General features: G+C 38.9%; 1 long non-coding RNA gene across 1 annotated transcript in view; it reads right to left on the bottom strand.

Moving 5' to 3' along the window:
• Window positions 1–14,424: 14,424 nt before the first annotated feature.
• The window catches only part of LOC111751181 (uncharacterized), a 50,326-nt gene continuing 39,907 nt past the window's right edge, over window positions 14,425–24,843 (bottom strand). The window contains exon 3 of the long non-coding RNA XR_002786279.2: window positions 14,425–16,049. This is a non-coding gene — a long non-coding RNA (uncharacterized LOC111751181). The remainder of the gene's footprint in view (window positions 16,050–24,843) is intronic.

The following is a 24,843-nucleotide window of genomic DNA, read 5'->3' as shown; positions in this document are numbered from 1 at the left end:
AGGGTATAATGTTTAACACCCACGTGTGCACACACACACACACCTCATCGCGAGTAGAAAGGAACTGAATGACTCACTCATCTTCCTATCACAAAGATATAGTTCCCCTCTGGTGACCACATTTTTCAAACCAAAATCAAACTCAAAATCAAAACTCATGTTCTAAAAAAAATGACTTTTCACTTCTATTTTTCTTTAGCAAAAAGAAGTATGTTTAATAAAGTTAAAGAGATCATCTTGGTCTAGTTCACCTGATGTCCAGGTGAGCAGTAATTTTTGTCATTCCGAGTCCCATGCTTCTTACCTTAACGGGACTTGCCACCCATTCAACTGAGATGATTATAGTTCTTTGGTGCAAACTTCTAGCCTCTACTCCTCTTCGAAGTAGTTGTTTTTAGTCTGTCTTGTCTTTAATAGAAAAAACTGCCTGGGCTCAGGAGTCTGACAGAATAAGATTAACTCCCAGTCCTGACAATTACAAAATCTGTGACCTGGGATCGGTTCTTTCACGCTTTTGAGCCTTGGTTTTGTCATCTGTGAAATGTGGATATCACTGTTTCCATGATCATGAAGCTTATTAAGTGCTTAGCAAATATCTGATTCCATTCCCTCCCTTTCTCCTTCAATTTTACAAGACAAACAACCTCTATTTCCAATTTCAGCATCATCCCTATACCTGCTGTAGCCTTTTCTGCTGCTTTTTCATCAATGACATTTACTGAACACACTTCAAGATCCAATTCCAACAGTTCTGTGCAAGATGTCACGTACTTTTCTCTTTTTCATATGAGCAAACATAATGTTGGTATTCTATGTACTATTTCAAATTAAAATCTACCATTTCACAGGAGGCAAGAGTTTATTTTGTTTGGTTGGTGTTCTTAGATATCTTACTGTTCCTGTATTTTTTCAGTTTCTCTGAAATCAATAAAGCAAAACCTATTATTTTCAATGCATATTTTGGAGCTTATTAAAGAGAATCAAGCATATTCCTGCTGGAACTTAAAATATTCACAGTATAGAAATACACAACAAGTATTTTTCATTTATGCATTTTGAACCAGTGGGTCTGAGTGGTAATATATTTATGAGCTGCTTTGAGAATGAACACAATTATTAACTGGGCAGCATGAAAGAGAATTGATTAACTGAAGAGCTCTTTTTTGTACCTGAGATGTCACACACCACCGTGCAAACACTTACAAAAATACATTTTGCCTTAAAGGCAGCTAGATTCAGTTCCACTGATGTTGAGATAAACTAGCACAAGAGGCTTTGTTACTGGAATAAGGTTCTTGCCTCTCACTGGTCAAGAATGAGCAGAGGAGGCACGTAGTTTTTCACACGAGCAAAGCTTTATTGAAGTGGCTTGCAAGCGGAGACAAGGAGGGGCTAGAGCAACGCTTACCCTCATCTCACAGAACAAAAGACAGGCCTGAGTTTTTAAAAGTTCTTGGATGGGAAACGACTCAGGTTTAGTCATAAGCACAGGAAGGGATATGTTAACTAAGGTGCGTGCAGTAGCTTTCCAAGATGGCTCCTGTCCCGGAGGCCTCTGGGATTCATAGCAGGACTTATTATGGGGTGTTGCGTCTGTGCAGTCTCTCGCTCCCTAGGTTTGATTCCCCAGCTGGGGCTGTAGCCCCTCACTGCCCCTGGTGGAAGGTCACACAGCGGTCACAGGTGGATGTTCTGTCCATGTCCCTCGGGCTGATTTTCTCCAACTGCTTCTGAAAGGCAACTTTAAAGAAGTTTGAGGCCTATTTTTAGAGACCCCACCCCATTGTTCCGGGGAATGGCTTTGTTTCTGTGCCCTGGCCCATTTCTTGTTACTTTGCAGATTTGGGGGCCCCTCTGTTCTCTGTCTTACTAAGTCTCTAGGTTCCTCATTCAACCCCCTATTACCTTCCTGATACCAAAAACCCAGTGCCGTTGAGTCGATTCCGACTTAAAGTGACCCTATAGGACAGAGTAGAACTGCCCCACAGAGTTTCCAAGCAGTGCCTGGTGGATTTGAACTGCCGACCCTTTGGTTAGCAGCCATAGCTCTTAACCACTACACCACCAGGGTTTCCAACCTCCCTGATAGTATAGTCTATTTCTCTTTTACTTGCTTCTCCTTTAACCACACCAGTCTTTTCGCTATTTCTCAAATAGGCACCCTCCGATCTCAGGGCCTTTGCTTCCTGTCTTAACTTTGCATGCTGTTAATTAGAAAAAACTATGTGTTCCTTTCTTCTTCCCTCCTTCCCTGAGCAAACTCTTGTTTATTATTACTCAAGACCTAGTTCAGATGTCTCGCTGTCTTCTCCTCCAAGAATCGTCAGCTGATCTTTGAAGCTGTGTTAGATGCTGCTTCTCTCTGATCCAGGGTCTTCTAAAGTGGCCATCATCGCAGCACTCACAACACTGTATTGTAGTCCTCTATTTTGTCATTCATCACCCCCAGTAATTGTGAATTCCTTGAGGATATTATTGATGTTGTTGGTGCATGCTGATGAGTTGATTTCACCTTGACTTATAGTGGTCCTATAAAACAGAGTAGAGCTTCCCCATAGGGTTTCCAAGGCTGTAATCTTTCCAGGAGCAGACTTCCACATCGTTCTCTCCAGAGTCGGCTGATAGGTTCAAACCACCAACATTTTGGATAGCAGCCGAACGCTTAACCATTGGGCCACCATGGCTTCCTTGAGAATAGGGACCATTTATTTTATCCCTGAATTCACAGCACCTAGCACAGTATCTAGCCCACACAGGCATTCATTAAGTGTCAAACAAATAGGTAATTGGTTGAGTCAATAAATGCATCAAAGAATGAGTGGAAGTGTCAAATTAATCAAGTATTTTATTTGAAGGCATTTATTTGACCAGTGGCAGTGAACAGACAAGTGGCTAGGAAATAATACTGAACTACAGAGAGTTTAGAAACCTTACTAAGATTGTTTTCGGTACTATATGCCAGTCTCCATGTTTCCATTAGCACCTACTACACTGTGCTTGTTGAAGTTTTTAAAAAATCGTATTTTTAAAGAAAAGATTGAAGTATCTTTTGGTAATTATAGTAATGATAATAATAATAATACCATACTGTAATAATCCTTACATTTGTCCAAAGCTGTATGTGAACAAGTCACTTTCAAATATGTCATTGCCTGTAATGGTCTCTGTTTTACAGAGCTCTGAGAGGTTATGGAATCTTCACTGAGAACTATTCCTGTAGCCATACTTCCCAGGCCTTGTTAAGACTCTGATGTCTGCAGTGGTCTAGCAGCCCTTTGGAGGTTGACCATGCTGGGGGTCAGTATTATGAACTAAATTCTATGATAAGACAGACATGTTTTTCTCAAAGCTGATGATAATTAAAGAGTAGATTTGTCAAAAATAAATTGACCAAAATGACAAATATTTTTGTACACAATGGACCAGTATTCAAACTTTCTATGAATCTTCCAGTCACTCGAATCTATTTCTCCAAAATATTTTGCTTTTTCAGTAGTCTTTTGTATCTTTTCTATTCTTATAGCATTTATTCTCAGTTTTTACACTTTCGATATTTTACTTCAAATTTACCTTCAGTCGATTTTGCTAATTTCTCCTTCTCTAAAAATTTTATGTCTTTTCTAATGGTCATCGAAAAGAAAAATTTTCCAAAAGTAAATGCTGAGAAACACAACTTCAAATGTGAATAATTTCTCGGCACTCCACATTAATTTTTTTTTTTTTTACCTATTTTAATTTGTCGGTTTTCTGAGTTCTGTTACTATTTATTTGAATTTTAAATCTATTTCAGATTTATTTCAGATAGCTCTTCCTATTTTACTCCATTTGATTTTGTTTCCCCACCTTAGACTGTAGATTTATTTTAGTTTAAGCTATTTTTACGTAACATAAAAATGCCTAATGTAGCATGATTTTTGCTACTTCGTGACTTTATGTTGCAACCATTTGATAGAGCTTCCGAGGTCAGAACTAAAGCTGTAGTGAAATAGTGGGTGATGTGGAATTTAGCACAAAAGTTTCACCTTAAACTTAGAAAAATAAACCAAAATCAATGCTCTCCAAAGATACACAAATGATTAAAAAGAATATGTGCAATTTACCAAATACTTGAGAACAGGCAAACTTGACAAAATTACTCCATGATGCACCGAACTACCAGTACATAAAAACATTTATGTTTGCTTAATTTGCCCTTTCAAATTCATATAGCAGGCTTGTTTCTGGAACACCTGAATTCATAACAGAATGAATGAGCCCAAGACACTGTGATTTCAGTGACAGACTATTAGTCAATTCTTACTCTGACAGGTTGCTTTTATTTGTTCATTTTTGACAAGGTAGGGTTTCCTCCCCAAAAGATGTATCAGTAATCCTGGGCCAGGAAGTGGGACAGGCTTTAGAGTTAAAGAGCAAAGGACTTCCTCATTCTCCGCCTAGACAAAGAGGTTATGGGGAGGGTTGTGTGTAAAAAGGCTGGAACTCCTCCTTATTCAGCCACATTTGCATTGTGTGTGTGCCCTCAGCACCATGATCATGTGTCAGTGTGTGAATTGGAAGAGCTGTGTAGCTAAAGAGCTGAGACTCTGAGAATCCAGGTCCAGACAGGAGCAGCTGTGGCTCAGCATGTCATCAGGAAGCAGTGATGTTGTCTTCTTCCCCTGAACCCTCTGCTAAACCACTGAGGGTGACCTGTGCCTCCACCATTAAAGTACTCGGTGTTTACGCAGGGGACCAGGCTAATGGTCTACTGGATTTGTGTGAAGGCGCGTGTCTAAAAGTCAACAATATCCTGGCAGTGGACAAGGACTGCGTTGGACTATCAGACCACAGCAACAATTAAAGACAATGAGGATGCTTGAAGGACTGAAGGGGTTTTTCTATCTTCTCTCTTGGAGGCAAAATGAGCCAAGACAGAGTCTGTAGATTGCACAAGTATGTCTGGGATGTGTGGGATGGAATTATCATGAAGAGGAGAAAGGGATAGTGGTACACGGGGCCAGGAGAAAGATATTCAAGATAGGCAGGATGGAAGCTCAGAGTTATTTAATTTTTATATTAAAATAAATGTGCCCTCATTTTGCAACCTGTGCTAGTGAAACAAGATACATTTTTACATTTATTCACCTTTATCTACTTTTTTTTGTGTGTGCTGTATGCTAGAGACACAAGAATGAGCAACACAACTTCCCCAATTTGCTTATCCATGAACTAGTTATAATAAAATTAATTTTGTCCCAGGTGATTAAAAGAGAATAGTTATGAAAGAGCTTTTAAACCTTTTGTCATTGTTAGATAATGGATATTCTTAATAAATTTATTTCAGCAAACACTTATTCAATATAAAGAACTGTGGGTAACACAGGACAGTATGATGCATAGAGACATGAATAAAATGTATTTTATATCTAAATAGTAATAATAACGGTAGATGCTATAATTATCTCCATTTCACAGATGGTGACTTCAGTCCAATGATTGACATACAGGTCATGATAACATAAAACAGAATAAAATAAGTACTAAAAAGAGATACAAATAACTAGAAAAGAAGAAAGAACAATTCTTGCAGAAAAGGACAAATCCAAGGTTACATAATAGAAAAAGTGATATTACAGCTGGGACTCAAAGAATGAGAAAAAAAATTACCAGATATAAATAGCTAAATATAAAACCATATTGCAATAATAGTGCCAATATTAATTGAATTCTAGTATCAGATAATCAACAAAGACTTGTTAACTTGAACTGAGCAAGCTTCTCCTGTGGGCTGGGTGTACTCCAGCAGGGACAACACATAATAAGACAATTTCTCATTCAGCACGTGGTTTTTGTCTAACCGGTACTCGCACTTTATGTTTCCATTTCTGCTAGATTCTGTGCATATGAGTGCACAGAGAACAGAAGACAGAGAGCAGGTTCTTTTGAGCTCCATTGCTAGTATTACCCTTGGAGGAAGTGTCAAGGTATGGGATCCTGGAAGCTCAGCTGAACTGGGAAGGTGGCTTCCCAAAAGAGCTGAGGAAAACCAAGTCATAGTTAATAAGAATGGTGAATAAGGGACAGATGTTCTAGCAGTGTCAGTGCCAAACATCAGCCCTGAAGGTAAGACCTAATAAGAGAAAATGTATCACGAGAACAAAGCCGAAGGAAGTCAAGACATGGGGAAAAAAGATATGGATACAAAAACTATGAAAAACACAAAGACGGAGGCTCTTGTTTATGTGGGGGATTTATGAGTGTTGGGTCTTACCTTTCCACTGATCTGACTGAGATGAAGGGGGGCAGGGAGGCAATGGCAGGATATAGCTTCTTCATAGCTGTGGACAAGGCATGGGGGCATAAGCTGAGGGACTTTCAGAATTAGAGCCTCGTCTAAACACAGAACAAATTAAAAACTGATTGATTTAGTCTGGAATCTAGGTCACCTAGTTCATATAAGGTAAATCCAAAAATAGATTCAAGTTCAGACAAATAAAAACATAAGGGAGACAAGGACGGTAGAGCTCAGGTCCAGAGTATTGATCAGGCTGAGCGCTGACGTGTTGCATCTGGGTAATTAGACCCTGTAGCTTTGGGAGTTTGAGGAGTTTGGAAATGGCTACATTCCAGATGCTTGTGGTACCATGGGGTACAGGTACCAACTCTTCAAGAAGCCATACACCAGGCCCAGTGGTTTTCTTGAAGGGCTAACGATTTAGTGCCAGTATTTTTTATCACATGCGCACATCTGCTCTCGGTATACAGCCATTTATAATCTCCCACACATAATCGTTGCTGGCATCTCCTTTGATTTGAAACACACTTGGGAGACAGAGTCAGTATGTTTAGTCCCATGTACCAGATATGATCATGCCAGGCTTTTTGAAATACTCCAATCAGTAACCTTCTTTGCATTTTTTTTCTTTTCTTTCTCAATGCAAAAGCCTTCCATTGCAAACAAGAGCAGATATTTCAGTCAGCTATGTGTTCTCCCCCACACTAGGTAATATCGAATTTTCAAAATAGAATTATTGATTCATTTTCTGCTTCTTACCCACCGGAAGAATGATTCTGTCTGTGTCACCTGAACAGGCAGCAAGGTATTGGAACACTCTTTCAGAATGCTAGTATTCTTTCTCTACTTGCTCCTCCAATCCTATTTTTTCCCTTTCTGAAAGCTCCTGGCTTTGTGAACTCACAGCAGCAAACCATGAATGATAGATGAGAAGAATAATTTTATCCTTTCCAACTATTAAACTGTGAGAGTCCAGACAATGCTTCCAATCTCTTACACAGCCAAATAATTTGCAGGAGTTGCAATAATACAAAGAACAAAAATGCTACTCAGAAAAAAAAAATTGTTTTAACCTGGGTGAAGGAAGGATATAAAGAGGAAAAAGAAATAGAAAGAGGGGTAAATCATTTATACTGTGAAAGGATAATTCTTTTTTTTTTTTTTCCGTGTTTCAACCTTTTTGTTTATAACAAGGCAATCTGAGAATAAAAATTATTGAGATACACACATACACGCACACCACTTGCCCTGTTCCAATTTACCATCCTTACCTGCTGGATGGTTTTTGAAAAACTGATCTATTTTATTTTCCCTTGTGGTCGTTTCAAGTCAAGGCAATATCATGATTGGATGGTGACTATTTCCTAGTTGAAGAAACAACACAATTATCTGGGCCCACAGTGCTGACCTCCTGAGACTGCTGCCAACTCGTGCAGCATTCAACTTCTTGGGTCACTTTCGTCCTTAGCTTGCTATTAGGTGTGAAAGTGGTAGGACTGTGGAAACCCTGGTGGTGCAGTGGTTAAGAGCTCAGCTGCTAACCAAAAGGCAGGCAGCTCAAATCCACCAGCCATTCTTTGGAAACCCTATGGGACAATTGTAATCTGTTCTATAGGTTCACTACGTGTCAGAATCGACTCTAAGGCGACATGTCTGTTTTTTTGTGGTTTTTTTTTTTTGTGAGGCAAGGGGGCTATAAGGAAGCTAGGCTGATGGACAGCTTCTCCCCTCCAAAAGAAATACTTCAGAGTTTTATTTTAACTCCTGTTTTGTCATTTGCCAGCTTTATGATCAGAGGCAAATTGCTTAAATTCTATGAAACTTTTTTTTTAACCAAAACATTGCAAGAAATAATGACAGCGTAAAGTTTCATATTAAGGGTTAGCTACAATATATGCCAAACTTATAGTATCTGAAAGATATTAGGTATGAAATAAATATTAGATATTAAATCAGGGCTTTTTAATATTAAAAATTAGAGATTTAATAAACTTGATTAAGAATATTAGTTACTGTTTCAGTCATTCCTGTAAGTACATTTTCTTAGTTATTATACTTTTTTTCTTATGGAATGAATGCTATAATTTCAGTATCTGAAAATGAAGTAATAAGTCAGCCGTTGGTAAATATATGTGTAGAGAGAGAGAGAGAGAATATCTCTTATTTCATTTCTGATTAATATTACCAATAAAATTATACATTTACTGGAAAATAAATTTATAAAAATCAGCTGGTATCTTATGAAAGGGTTCTAGCACAAAGGAAAGAGTACAGAACTTGGAACCAGCCCGGACCTGACTTTGAAATTCCTCAAGGAGGCGGAAATTCTTTGACTGTTCTCTACAAGAATTTTTATTTTTTGTTTTGTTTTGTTTTTTTCTACTTCTTCGTGATTACTGGTTTACTCGTTATCTCCCTACATCAGTTACCTGCTGATCCTCCCACCTGAATTCCTGTACCTCCCCTTACCCCTCCAGGTCATTGCCATTGTCCTGGTTCAGACCTTCATCATCTCTCACCTGGACAATTGCAACAGCTTGCTAACATCCCCTTCCATCAGCCTGGTCACCTATCCATCCCAAATCCCCACTCCCCCATCTATGCTCCTACCACTGTTATCCTTCTACAAGATGTCTCTCTCTTATCACTCTTATGTTTAAAATTTCCAAGACAATAAAATTCAAACCCTGGAGCACAAGACTTTTTATAATCTAGCTCCTGACTTTATCTCCTGTCCACTATTTCGAGCCACAAATTATATTCTGCAGCCTGACAAAATTGCTCAGCCTTCCCCAAACACATCATATTCTTCTTTTTCCTTAAGTTTTATGCCTCCCTATCTTTTTTTTTTTTTTTATCTCCACTTGATAAGTGCCTATGCATCCTCAAAACCCTGGGACTTCTATGGCACTAACCCTCTACCACCTATGGGAAGTTAGAGGTACTTTCATTTTTAACGCCATCTTCCTCTTATAGCTCTAATTATATCTCATGTGGTTATCAACCCCCTTTTTCTGTTTCCTCTAAGTATGTGGAGTTCAGGTGGAGCTGTCAATCATGGTTCAAGACCTCTCAGCTCAGGGTCGGGCACATGACCCAGGTGAACCAATGAAAATGCTCCATCCTCTGACAATCAAGAATTCCATGGGCATGAGTAGTCCATGATAGGGACATGTTGGAAGGAAAGCCAATCAGTTCCTTCCCTGGGATTGGTATACAAATGTTGGGAGAGAGATTTTTTTTTTTTATTTTTTGGCTAGTATATTAAGAAGCCCTGGTGGCCCAGTGGTTAAAAGCTAGGCTACTACGCAAAAGGTCGGCAGTTCGAATCCACCAGCTGCTCTTTGGAAACCCTGTGGCTCAGTTCCACTCTGTCCTGTAGGGTCACTATGAGTTAGAACCCACTTGAAGGTAACGAGTTTATATTAAGATGACAGATATGAGTCTAAAGACCCTGATGGTCATCTGACCTGCCTGTTTATAGAATGAAGCCAGAGACATGCTGAGCTGAGAGATGGAGGGACACAAAGCCCTGAGAACACCTGGCACAGAAATCCACACTCAGAAGATCCTTCGAAAGTGTTTATTCAATAGTAAATAGTTGGATGTGTAGATTCATGGACAAATAGAATAGTGAATGGATGGACAGACAGAACTGATGAGGAGGTATACACCTGTGCTGTGCATAGGTTAATTAGGGCCAGATGAAGACAGTGGAAGAATTTTGCAATGCATGGAGTTCCCCTTTCTTCTTTGTGCGTGTTATACAATATTCTGAACAGCTAGGCATCTTCCTGTTTGTTTTGTGAAATCACATTGTATACCACGTCTTCTCTGGCTGAATGCTGCTGGGATTCTTTGTGATTTTCCTACTGCTGCCATTGTTTAATCAGATGAAAGATTTTCAAAGCTTCTTGTCTCTGCATGTCTCTATGAGCATTCTATGATTCATCATTGACCATCTCAAACTCACTCTGCATCACTCTAATTGACATAATATTCAGATTTATCTCCATGGCTGATTTTACACTTTTAATTGTATTATCATCTGAAGTGGAAAATATTAGAGCTTGAGCAGAATTACATTAAGTTAAAAAATCTGCAGCAAAAGATTTCAAAGACTGATAATACTCAGTATCATTACGATGGTATAGAGAAAGGAAATCACACACTGTGCTGGTGGAAGTCATACATTGGTATAACTTTCCTGGAGGACAATTGGGAATGTGTATCAAAATCTGCAATGCTCCAGCAATTTCATTTAGGGGAAATTTTGCCTAAGGGAGTAACTGAACAAATGCTCAAATATGTAGGTAAAGAATATTTGCTACATCATTATTTTTAAGAGTGAAAAACTAGGAACATTCAAAATGTATTTCAATAAGGGATTAGTTAAATGCCATGTAATAGGCAATGTAATATTATATATACATTATAAAGATAAAATATAGACATAGGCACACACATATAAAGGAGTGGATATGAATATGAAGGTGGAGGTATAACTATAGAAGCACACAGGTACCAGCCAGTTAATTCCGACTCACAGTGACTCCATGTGACCTAGGCTGAAATCTATACAGGAGCAGATCACCCGGTCTTTCTCCTGTGGAGCTGCTGGGTGAGTTAAAACCACCAAGCTTTCAGTTACCAGCCAAACGCTTAACAGTTCTGCCACCAGGATTCCTTATATGGATATATAGACAGATACATTAACAGACATGGGACCATCTTCCTGATAGGTTGTTAAATTTAAAAATTAGGTCACAGACTAATGTGCATAACCTCATTTCTATTGGAAATAATACATATATTTACATATATGTGTATATACAGTTATCAAAAAGTCTAAAAGCTGTAAATATTTGCCAAACAGTTAACAGCAGATTTCTCAGGGGAAATAAATCATCAAAGAGAGCTTTCATTTTATTTTTTATACATTTCTGTATCATTTAACTTTTAATCATTAATAGGTGTACTTTAATAATAAGATAAATAGTAAAGATATTTCTATTTGGGAAATAAACAGATTCCATGTGTTATTCCTTATTCTTTGGGGTATATACCAATTATAATTCTGTCTATATTTTGCAAAATGTATTCACGTCAATGTGAGGATATTTGAGTGCATGTTAGCAATCCATCAGGTTGTTTAGGATCATGTAAGTATTTCATATATTAGGATTTGTTCTGATGTTTGGTTTGGAACTGATACAAATATAAACCGTTGTTGTGAGATGCTGTCAAGTCGATTCTGATGCATAGCAACCCTATATGTACAACACAACGAAACACTGCCTGGTCCTGCACCATTCTCAAAATTGTTGTTATGCTTGAGCCCATTGTTACAGCCACTATGTTAATCCACTTTGTTGATGGTCTTCCTCTTTTTCACTGACCCTCTACTTTAGCAAGCATGATGTCCTTCTCCAGGGACTGGTCCCTCCTGATAACATGTCCAAAGTATGTGAGACAAATCTCTCCATCCTTACTCCTAAGAAGAATTCTGGCTGTACTTCTTCTAAAATAGATTTGTTCATTCTTCTGGTACTCCATGGTATATTCGGTACTCTTCTCCAACACCACACTACAAAGGCATCAATTCTTCTTCAGTCTTCCTTATTCATTGTCCAGCTTTCACATGCATGTGAGGTGATTGAAAACACCATGGCTTGGGTCAGGCACACCTTAGTCCTTAAAGTAACATCTTTGCTTTTGAACACTTAAGGAAGTCTTTTTCAATAGGTTTGCTCAATGCAATGCATAGTTTGATTTCTTGATGGCTGCTTCCATGGGCAGTGATTGTGGAACCAAGTAAAATGAAATCCTTGACAATTTCCATCTTTTCTCCACTTATCATGATGTCGCTTATTGGTCCAGTTGTGAGGATTTTTGTTTTCTTTATGTTGAGGTGTAATCCATACTGAAGGCTGTGGTCTTTGATCTTCATCAGTAAGTGCTTCAAGTCTTCTTCACTTTCAGTAAGCAAAGTTGTGTGATCTGCATATTGCAGGTTGTTAATGAGTTCTCCTCCAATCTTGATGCCCCGTTCTTCTTCATATAGTCTAACTTCTCAGATTATTTGCTCAGCATACAGATAGAATAAGTATGGTGAAAGGATGCAACCCTGTTGCACACTTTTCTTGACTTTAAACCACACGGTATCCCTTTGTTTTGTTCCAACAGCTGCATCTTGATTTTTGTACAGGTTCCTCATGAGCACAATTACATGTTCTGAAATTTCCATTCTTCACAATGTTATTCATAATTTGTTATGACCCACACAGTCAAATGCCTTTGCATAGTAAATACATAAACTGTTAGAAAGCCTAACTAAATTCATTTCCAAATACATTCATCCCATGACTTTGTAAAGATAAAACCAACTGGATTCTAAAATCAATATGAAAATGTATGTTAAGCTTAAACCCAGGAATCAGAAGTGTGTATGTCTGGCACTGTGAGAGAGAAATCGCTGGGGGCAGGCTAGAGAAAGCTGAGGGGGGCCGGCCAGAGTGTATAAGTTTCTAACACTACAGCTCATTTAGACAATTGCATTTTTTGTTTCTGTTTAGCTTCTTCTTCTTTTTTTTTTTTATTGATTAAAATAGATCATTTAATTTTTGTCATCATTTCCCTCAAAATCTCCAGACAGGCCACCCTGGTCTCTAGGTCTCAGGGATAAAATAATCTCATTATTCAAGTCCAAGTACAAAGGGTAAAGGACTTAGAGAGAGACCTCGGTTCCCATCTTACCTCCACACCTTACTCGCTGAATGTGCACAGGCAAGTAAGTATAGTTTATATCCTCATCTGGAAAGTGAGAATCTAATCCCAAGTCACAACATAGTTATACAGCTCAAATAAGACGACAGATAGAAAAGAGTTTGATAAACTTTAAAATATACAAATGTTAGCTGTCATTACTAGAATTGTTACAGATTGAATAATGTCCCTTGCAAATATGTGTTAGAATCCTAAGCCTTATATCTGTGGATGAAATGTAATGTAATCAGTTTTCATAATGTTATGTTACTAAGACAATACCAGTGTAGGCTATGTCTTAAATGTAGTCACTTCTGAGTTAAAAAAAAAGAGCAGATTAACACAGAGACAAGAACATACTCGGGAAGATAGATGCAACATGAAGACCATGAAGAACAAACAAAGGAGTCAACGTGGCCAAGACCCTGATTTAGACTTTTAGCCTCCAGAACTGTGAGAAAATAAATGTCTATTTAAAGCCACCCATTGTGGTATTTGTGTTACAGCAGTACTAGTAAACTAAGACAAGCATTGGTATTGACAATATATAAAAGTTAATGATTATTTTAATATTATGCACTGGGTAATATAAATTGGAGCCCTGGTGGCATAGAGGTTAAGAGCTCAGCTGCTAACCAAAAGGTTGGCAGTTCCAATCCATCAACTGCTCCTTGGAAGCCCTATGGGGCAGTTCTACTTTTTCCTATAGGGTCGCTTTGAGTCAGAACCGACCCAACAACAACAACAATATAAGTTAATACTGTTCATAAGTGACGTTATATACAACGATAATGGAACTTAGAATCATAGCACCCACAACCTTCAAAGCTTCAGATTCAAGGTTCTCAGAAAATATGTTTTGATTTTTTCAAAACATTTATTGTTATTTGAACCTTTACTAGGTGTCTTTGATGGTTCAAGTTTTACTAGGAAATGCAATGCTTTAGAAGGCTGTATATACCAACCCAAACCCAGTGCCATCGAGTGGATTTCAACTCATAACAATCCTATAGGACAGGGTAGAACTGCCTCATAGTTTTGCAAAGCCATAAATCTTTACAGAAGCAAATTACCACATCTTTCTACCATGGAACTGCTGACCTTTCTGTTAGCAGCAGAGCTCTTAATCACTGTGCCAACAGGATTCCTTAGACCACGTATACAGGAAAGATAAGTGCTCTCTTGGTTGGAGTGTTTTGACAGGCATAGAAAAGACCACTCAGCCTGACATTTCTTTCTCCCTACTGGAATCCCCCACTACTAGGACCTCTGACAGAAAACCAAAGCAGGGCCTCCCACTTTGGACCAAAAGGCACCAGCTTAGAATAGGCAGAGGCAGGAGGCTAGTCTCCAACGTATCTGAGGTCAAAAGTTCTGTTCACCTTTTTATGTCTTATTCCTTTTTCTTATTTTTGAAGAAACAAGGAGTCTAATAAAATAAAATTATGTACATGGAAGGGCTTTGTAATTCATAAAAAGATCATAATGATGTTGCTTTTTCTTCACCATTATTGATTTCCTCACTTATGTAAAAAAATTATATTGGGGATAGACTGACGCTACAATCGGAAAGAACATGGAGTATATGACTCACATTGATCATTTGAGTTCCGGGTCATTTCTCATGCTATACTGGGAAGAATTTTTTAACTGGGGCATTAGCAGCAACAAAGCAAGCAACTGGGTCCCTTATCATCGTTATGTGACCTTGGCATCATCCTTTTGCCCAAAACCCACCACCATCGAGTTGATTCCGATTCACAGCGACCCTGTAGGGCAGCGTAGAACTGCCCCAGAGGGTTTCCAAGGCTGTAAATCTTTACAGAAGCAGACTATCACATCTTTCTCCTTTGGAGCAGCTGGTAGGTTCAAAAAGCCGAACTTCCAGTTAGCAGACAAGCGCTTTAACCACTGTGCCACCAGGGTTCTTTTTGCCCAAAATGCCTGCCTAAAAGAATGTGGCAGGAATCAATGGTGAAAAGTAGGGCTATAGCTTAGCCTGTCACTCACTTTGCTCAAATTAAGTCTATTTGCATTTCTAAAATGTATTAGTTCTATTCAAAGCCTGCCATAGAAATGGAAATGGTCTTAGGGGAACAGCCCGTTCCTAATCAGTGATCCTGGAGAATGAAACAGTCACTGACTTTGAAACCTAACCCAGAATTCTCTGCAGAGACCCCAGAAGCAAGTTTCCAAAGTCAATGGTATGTAAATGCCACTTGCCTTCTCAGTCTGACTCATCCCCAGGGCCCTGGCACACAGAGCTGTCAGGGCTGGTTAGACAGCCAAAGGAGAGAACTTCCTTCAAAGGATACAAAACAAAAGTTACAAAACGGTAACTGTAAACCAAAAAGCCATTCTTAAATCTTCACTCAACTCATTTTGAGTAGGACGGGCAGAAGAAAAGCCCTGATCAAGAGCAGAAAGTGTTCTAAAACTCTAGTGCCATAAAGGAAAAGAACAATGAATATTTAAACCCAGGAAAATCACCAGTAGGGAAAAAGTAAAAGTATTTAAAAAGCGAACCACTAAAAATTGTTACTGGGAAGTATCTCTGCACCCTTGATTTCTCGCAAACCAGCAATGATCCATGAACATGCTCATCCATCCCGGTATACCAGCCTATGGACAGTGCTAAACCGGCCACTACCCCAAACATCATCATCACCCTAGGATCAGCCAAGGGCCCCACTTGATGTGCTGATGCTTGGAGGAGCCCCAAAGTTTGACCCACGCTTCTCAAAGCCAAGTTATTCCGGAGCAAAAACTAGACTCAGGAAGATAATTACAGACATGGGTTCATGATTTAACGTTCAAGATTTCCGCTATTCCCAAAAAAGTCCAAAGATCCATAATCATATTCATTTGCACTCCGCTGAGATATCATCTGGACTTGTGAACTCACCGAGGTGTTTGTATAGGTTGGAATCACCAGTGTCATGAGTGGGCCACATGTCACCTGTCAGTGGAGCTTTGTGGTTCTCCATCCATCACTGTAAATAGCATCCTTCTGTGTGAAAAAAATGTAGCATTAGTATAGTTTTAAAGGTTTGTGGTACAAACATATGCACAGCAAATACGTGTCACTTTTTCACTGAAATGTGACTTAGGATAAAGTCAGTAATCTATTCTATCAATTTCTTTTTCATGAATTTAGAGATTTAAGAAAGTGGGTTTGACCCACTAGAATGTTAAGGACATGCTATATTTTCTGGCTCAGTTTCCACCTGCTGTATTAGAAGTTTCAAGTCCTTTTCAAAGTTTCTCTTAAGTATTTCCAGAAGTCCACAGAAGATCCAACATATGTCTATTCAACAACTAATTATTGTGCACCTACTATACAGGGTCAGCGGAAAAGAGGAAGACCCTCAACAAAGTGGATTGACACAGTGGCTGCAACAATGAGCTCAAGCATAACAATGATTGTGAGGATGGCGCAGGACCGGGCAATGTTTCATTCTGTTGTGCATGGGGTCGCTGTGAGTCGGAACCGACTCGACGGCACCTAACAACAACAACAACACCACTAAGTGCTAGATACGCTCTGAGAGGAAATGAGAATACAACGGTAAACAAAACAGAAGTGGTCTCGGCTTTCATGGGATGCTCACGTGGCATCTGCTGTCTTACCAGTGTCTTCATTTTTCTCTCCTCCTCCAGCTGCCACTGGGGCTGGGCATCTGATTCCTTGGAAAGTGGAGATGTTGCAGACGCCTATCAAAAATGCCACCATTGCTGCCTTTGCTAAGGCTGCTGACAAATGCTACTGTGATCTCTAGCATATGGGATAAAAGTACCATTTTCTGTCAATGGAAAAAATGTTTCCACAATCAGTTCATTTACTGTTCCTGCAAATATTTTTAAGCACATATTAGGTGTTATCAAACAATGTCATTAATGGCACACGCAAGTAATATTTTGCTGAAGATCATTCAAAAGCGGCTGCAGCAGTATATTGACAGGGAACTGTCAGAAATTCATGCCGGATTCAGAACAGGATGCAGAACCAGGGATATCGTTGCTGATGTCAGATGGATCTTGGCTGAAAGCCGGGACTACCAGAAAGATGTTTGCCCATGTTTTATTGACTATGCAAAGGCGTTCAACTGTGTGGGTCATAACAAATTATGGATATCATTGTGAAGAATGGGAATTCCAGAACACTTTATTGTGCTCATGAGGAGCCTGTACATGGATCAAGATGCAGTCGCTCCAACAGAACAAGTGGATTCTGAGTGGTTTAAAGTCAGGAAAGGTGTGTGTCAGGGTTGCATCCTTTCACCATACTTATTCAATTTGTATGCTGAGCAAATAATCCAAGAAGCTGAACTATATGAAGAACAACAGGACATCAGGATTGGAGGAAGACTCATTAACAACCTGCATTATGCAGATGACACAACATTGCTAACTGAAAGTGAAGAGGACTTGAAGCACTTACTGATGAAGATCAAAGACCACAGCCTTCAGTATGGACTACACCTCAATAAGCAGCATCAGGATAAATGGAGAAGGCTGAAGATGTCAAGGATTTCATTGTACTTGGATCCACAATCAACAGCCATGGAAGCAGCAGTCAAGAAATCAAAAGACTCATTGCATTGGGCAAATCTTCTGCAAAAGACCTCTTTAAAGAGTTGAAAAGTAAAGATGTCACCTTGAAGATTAGGGTTGGCCTGACCCAAGCCATAGTGTTTTCAATTGCTTCCCATGCATGTGAAAGCTGGATGATGAATAAAGAAGATCAGAGAAGAATTGATACCTTTGTAGGGTGGTGTTGGAGAAGAATATTGAATATACCATGGGCTGCCAAAAGACCAAATAAATCTGTCTTGAAAGAGGTGAAACCAGAATGCTCCTTAGAAGCAAGGATGGCGAGACATACTTTGAACATGTTGTCAATAGGGATCAGTTCCTGGAGAAGGACATCCTACTTGGTAAAGTAGAAGGTCAGTGAAAAAGATGAAGACCTCCAATGAGATGGATTGACACAGTGGCTGCAACAATGGGATCAAGCATAACAACGATTGTGAGGATGACGCAGGACCAGGCAGTGTTTCGTTCTGTTGTGCGTAGGGTCACTATGAGTCAGAACCAACTCAGTAGCACCTAACAGCAATGTAACATGTGCCAGCATTATCCTTGGAGCTGGGCTTAGTGGTGAACAAGCAAGATAATGTTCCTGCCCTCAAGAGTCTGTATTTCTCATTTGAGTAGACTGGCAGTAATCAAACAAAAATTGAACAATGTAATTTAAATATTGACAAAGCAAAATGATGTTATAGAGTATGACTGGGGAGATAGTGGCCATGGAAGCCCTCTCTGAGGAGATGGTGTTGAAGTTGAGACCTAGATGATGTGAGAAATTATAGACATGGAGGGAGCCAGGGAAAAAGCACTCCAGGCAGAGGGAAAAACTAACACAAAGACCCGGGGGTAGGAATGAACTTCCCACGTTCAGGAAGATCAGGAGGTTAGAGGACAAGAAGGTTAAGGGAAGAGTGGAGCAAAGTGAAGGTTAGCAATGCAGGTTGGGAACAGATCACATAAAGCCTCTGTAGGCTGTGGTATAGAAATTTGTTTCTGTCCTAATGGCAATGAGATGCCGAAAAAGAGTTAAAAGAGAAGGGGGACCCAATCTAACTTGATAAAAGAACTCTCTGGCTGCTGTGTGGAGAATAAACTGTTTGAGTGCAAAAGTGGAAGCATGCATCTGAGTTTCAATATAAATCCAATCGTAAATGCAAGAGATAATGAGAGTTTGATATTTGGCATGAAAATGGAAGCTATGGGTGGATCTAGGATATGTTTTGGAAGTAGATTTAATAAATCCTACTGGTGAATGAAGATGTAAAAAAAGACTCAAGGATGCTACTTGGTTTTTGCCTCGAGCAAGTGAATGGTTGGTGGTGCCATTCAGTGAGTGAGAATGGAAAGACAGAAAGAGAAAGAGATTGCAAAGATTGAGAGAGGGGGCAGTGGACATCCAGTTTCATTTCCAATAAATTTGATGCCTGTTAGACTTCTAAGAGGAGACTCAAATCAACATTTGAGTCTGGAGCATAGAGGAACAATTAGGGAGAGGAATATAAACAGAGAGGCATCAGAGTTACAGAAACATGTGCAGTGTGAATACCCTGCTGGCACCACCAATGTGGAAAGTTCTTTCAGGCCTGCATGCTGCAAAGACAGATTGACTTTGAGAAAGAAGAGAAAAACATTTGAGCATTGTGAGGCTTCCATGGCCTAAAAACCATTGAACCGAACTCAGCCTGAATGAGATGTCTCTGGCCCATCCAAAGGTACTAATGTAATGGGGACTGATTGCCAGAAAAGGAACCAACAGAAAATAGTTTAAAAGTTTACCCAGCAACCAAGTTGTGTTTGACCCAGACCATTGTTCAAAATATTTTATTTGCCAACATTTTAAATTTTTGGATTTTTTTTTTCTACTTTAAAATTCCAAAATGCATGGCATCGCATAGCCCACGTTCCCACTTGGCAACCGTCAGCTGCAGCTGAGACATCCATTCTCAAGTCACCACAGGGCTCTCTCAGAGCAGCGCAATAACCCCTGTATCTTAAAGAAACAAAAACCAAGACTGTGCAGAGTGAGAAAGTATCATTTCTCTTTCCATCAGGCCAATAGAATCACTCACCAAGGGTCACCACTCTAATGCCTTGTTTTATTCCACTAAGCAAAAGAATAAGACTCACTTGCTATGAAAGACCAGACCTCCACGAGGGAGTTTGCTCACCCACTCACTGAGATTTAGTGGCATAGGCTTGAAATAGAAGAAAAGTCATCTGTCATTTCCACAATTTTCCAGTTCAAAAAAAAAATTATATATATATATATATATATTTTCAGAAACGTTGCTGGGTTGCAGTTGCTGGTGCACCGTCTCCCAATTCCCAAAAACAAACAAAAAATCACCTGCAAAGACGGAAAAAAAAAAAAGGTGAAAACTCAGAGCACACTGAAAAATAAGCTGAACAGACAGCTGAATGCCACAATCTGTTTGGAATTTCCTCTTTGTTGGAGTTAATTTTAAGAGAAAAAATTAGCCGAGCTTCAGCAACGGTAAACCCCATTTCTCTAAATGAAAATGTAGTGGTCTCAAAGCTATGAAGCCATTTATAAATCTCCAGTATCACCTACTGGCCCAGAGAGCACAGACCTATACTAACCATGTATAGTTATCTAGTATCTTAATCCCCCAGGTACTGACCTCTTCCTTCAGTCAAGGTTGTCACCATCTTTATTCTCCCATATCAAAAATAGAAAGTGAAAAAAAATCTGAATAAGGAGGTTATATCTAGTAGCACTGGTACATGTTGTCTTAGAGGCATAGTTCCATCAAAGATAACCCAGACATCAGTTGTAAGTCCCTTGGATTTTGGATGCCTGATTAAAATTGATTCAATCTCATATTCCATTGCCTGAGAATACCAAAGGCCTTCCCACTATTTCTGTGCACTCATGTGGTGCCAGCATTCTTTAGATCATTCTTTTTCCCCTGACTCAGCACACACTGCTCAACAGTGCATCGACCCATATCCAAAATGCACCGCCTTTCTTGATTCATTAATAAAAATTACTCAAAGAAAGCATTTGTTGAGAAGAACAAAATTGGTTAGAGAATTGTCAGATCACAGGCTTTGGAAACAAAGGAGAGTTTATATAATAGATTAAGCTGTATCAATCAGGTGAGGCTAAATTATCAAATGACCCTAAACTCTTAGTGACTTCCAGTAATGAAGTTTTGCTATCTATTCACACTACATGTCCATCACGGATTAGATATGGCTCTGTTCCCCTCTCTATCTTCATGGACCCAGGCTGACAAAGCATTCTCTATCTGGAACACAGCCAGTCTTCATAGAAGAGGGAATCATGCATTGGTTTTTAAAACTTTTGCCTGGAAAAGCAAGTCATATGGCCAAGTCTGAGTTCTAATGAGGTGGTGGTGTGTAATCCTCCCACATGGAGTGACACAGAATATACGTGAAGAGCAATACAATCTATCAAAGCAGCATTTTAAAATGCAGTAGTGGGCATCACCATTTTTAAATGCTTTGCCCACACACAAACAGTTCAGTTGCCCTCAACCTCCCTATTGCCCCTTCTCACCACTCTCCAGAGCAGTGTAACAATTCCTCTCCTTGCCTCACGCAGTGCTAATTAAACCGTAATTCTAGTTAATGCACAAATTCTCTACACCAAGCACTTGCCAACATATTTCTTTCAAACAATGGAGTACTGGTGTCAACTGATAAAATAGTAACATTTTCTCTTCCTGATTATATAAGAAATCCGTATAAGTAAGAGTGGAGAAGATCAGAACCCAAATGCTGAAAATGACAATTTTGCATCATAATTTGCAAGAGTTCCAAGTACCAGAGAACCACATATAGGTTTAAAAAGAAGTTACCATCCCAGCAGAGCAGAGAAGTGTCAGGTGGAAATCTTCTAGAAGCTGGAAATTGGGTTGGGACCTATGCATCCTACCTACTCTTCAGCTGTATCTCTGGCTCAAGAAGAGTTTCAATTATAATGCTCGTGTACAGAAAGCAAGCCCTAGCGCTGTTTGTTGGAAAATCCTATTCAGGACATAACATCATCTCATTACCTTCACATCGTCTTTGTTTTATTTTTTGAGGTTGATTAAAGGAAAAAGCGTCTTTTCATGTGTTTATTGACTACTTGCATACTTTCTTTTGGGAAGCTTTCAAATGATTTGCTCCATTTTTATTGGGTTGTTCATCTTATTATTAAGCTATAAGAGTTTCTTACATATTCTGGATGCAAGGCCTTTGTCTGATATATGTTTTACAAATATTTTCTCCACTCTGTGGCTTGTTTTTTCACTTTCTTCGTGGTATCTTCCAAAAGGCAAAGGATTTCAATTTTGATAAAAATCAAACTTATCAATGTTTTCACTTACAATTTGTGCTATTTGTAATGTATCTCAGGAATCTTTGCTCTTCTCAAAGCTGCAAATGTTTTCTCCTGTGTTTTCTTCTACAAGATTTTTACTATTCACTTTCACCTTAGGCCTGTAGTCCATTTGGAGTTAAGTTTTTAATGCGGTGGGAGGTAAGAGTTGATTTTTTTTATTTCTTCTGGCTATCCAGTTGCCCCAGCATCACTTGTTTAAAGAATTTCCTTTTTTCTCGAATTACCTTGCTCCTTCAAAAATCAATGAATTAGATGTGTGGATCTATTTGTGTACTCTCTATTCTGCACCACGGTTTATTATATCTATCATTTTGCCAATACAACTCTGTCTTGGTTACCCTGGCTTGCTTTATAGTAACTCTTAAAAACGGGTAGTTTAAATCCACCAACTTCCTTCTTCTTTGAATGAAGAACATCAGAATGGGCAGTAGTAGTAGATAATCTTTCACAACATAACCAATGGGATTTCTTGTTAGTAAACTCAATAGATGCATTTCAGTTCTCATGCTTGACCCCTAAGATTGTTAAGTACCACTATCAAATCTCTAAGGCTTGTGTACTTTACATTTACATTGCTTCCTTCTCTCTCAATCTCATTTGTAGGGCTTATTCCTGGGTCAGCATCTCAGCTATTACTGTTCTTTGGCCTTATGTTTAGAACCTCTCCCTCACCCCCACTTTAAATCCCTACGTGATCTCATTTACTACCTAGGCTCCAGTTGCCACATTTTAGACTGCTTACTCCCAAATCTATTATTTCCAGTCCGGGTCTCTCTTCTGAGCTCCAGATCTATTTATCCAATCGCATATTTTCAATATCTACAGTAGACATTCTACATGACTTAGTCCCTAGGTTAACTGATACTATCCATTCCGTATAACTTGTCTATTGATGCCACAGCATGTTGAACAGTCCCAGCCATGGCTAACTAGCTATTTTCCAATAATCCTCTGTACTTTTGCTCCAACCAGCTGAGTTGTGTGTGTGCCAAGAGTCAGTTGCGTTTGTTCCAGAACGTTAGATGTCAATTTTACTTAATATGATAAATATAGAATTTGGTTAAATGATCTCTAGGCCAATGAAATAAGTTGAATTGTCAATTAAGTGCTGGTGAGAAGAGTAAATCCTGAACTTAAGACTAAGTAAATGCAAACTGTACTTGATCACATGTAAGGAAAAGAATTGAGGTGGAGGGGGACAATGTAGAAATGTTCTTCAGAATCGTGCCTTGGATCTGGACCAGTTGCAAAAGTAAAGAAACCTATTCATGAATCTGATAGATGGCACACAGCAGCAATAACAACATACTTAACTAAAATATTAGCTCTTATCAACATACAACCCATTCTACAACAACCACTTGTCAAAGTACTTCTTTCAAACTAAGGAATGCTGGTGTCAGCTGTTAAAATAATAACATTTTCTCTGACTGATTACACAAGAAATCTCAGTGAAGATCACACCTGATCATTTAATGTGCACAAATGAAAAGGGAGGTTGAGGGAAAATGGAATCCACCTGTTTGTAAATGTAGACAACATAGACCAGCACTACTGTAACTGATTAACTCTTCTGTTACACCACAAAAAATATATTATTGTTTTTATATAAGTGGAAACTTCGCATATTCATGTTTAAATCTCAGCTTTATACTCAGCACAGGGATTTGTTTTATTATTGCTTGGTTGTCTCTGCTAAGGTCAGTATTGCCTTCCAATGGTGATTTGGAATATGTGGGGGCATATGCAATTAAAATGATTGGGAAATGCTATTGGCATTTAATTTTTTGGAGCCAGATGCTAACAGTCCTGCAGTGTGAGGGACAGTCCCACTCTATGGAGTCTGCATTGAGAGACATTGGTTGAATTGGCTTGGTAGTTTTGGTGAGCTCTCAAATATTCTATCTACTTCAAGTCTCCGTGAACACAAGTATCGCTGGGGGAACTTATTAAAATGTAGATCCCAGAGCCCCATGACCAGCAAATATGATTCAGCAGGCTTGGGGTGGAGTTAAGGAATCAATATTTTTCATAACGAATGTTTTGGGTAATTCTCATGATTAATGAGGTTGGAAGGTACTATTGTTAACCAGATAAGAAGTGAAGCAGAGAAAGGTTCCACATTTTAAATTAAGTACCAGTTTTCCTCCATTAATTATGGTAAATATGTACATTATTTGGTTTAATCTTAAAATCTAAGCTTATGAATTAAGTTCATAAACTCAATTTTGCAAATCAGGAAACTGAAATTGAAAGATGTTAAGTGACTTACCCAAAGTTATAAATTAGTTAGCTGTAGACCTGGGTTTCAAACCAAGATTTATCTGACTACAGACAAATTTTACTACATTGTATGATCTGTCAACTATTCTATCTCAAAGGATTAGCTATTTTTCTCATTATAGTAAAGCAGTAACTATCTCAAAGTTTGCCTGCCTGGTTCATTATGACTTAGGATCATAATAAATGTGATTAGACCATAGGATCTATACTACTAACTGATAATACAACATGAAGGCTTAGATGTTTCCCCACCTCTTCAAACAAACCAAGAGCCCAAAAGAAAGGGAACAAATCTTTGTTATTTTGGTCTACCAGTGCCAGGGCCAGATAGAGACATGTAGGCTCCTGGTAAAGCAAGAATTTGACATACTTCAAACTGATACTTATTTAAATAAATATTGTATTGAAAAATGTACCTTACACGCAAAAAAAAAAAAATGCCACTTGAAGAAAAGTGCTAAAGAAACCTCTGGGTAGTAATGGGGTAGACTGAATATTAAGAAGTGGAGGCTGTTTCCCCATCCCTTGAATCTAGACTGGCCTTTTCCCATTTTTGTCA

This window comes from Loxodonta africana, chromosome 12, assembly GCF_030014295.1.
Source record: "Loxodonta africana isolate mLoxAfr1 chromosome 12, mLoxAfr1.hap2, whole genome shotgun sequence".
Taxonomy (NCBI): domain Eukaryota; kingdom Metazoa; phylum Chordata; class Mammalia; order Proboscidea; family Elephantidae; genus Loxodonta; species Loxodonta africana.
Note: the sequence above shows the minus strand (reverse complement) of the source record. Positions and strands in the feature narration are given on the sequence as shown.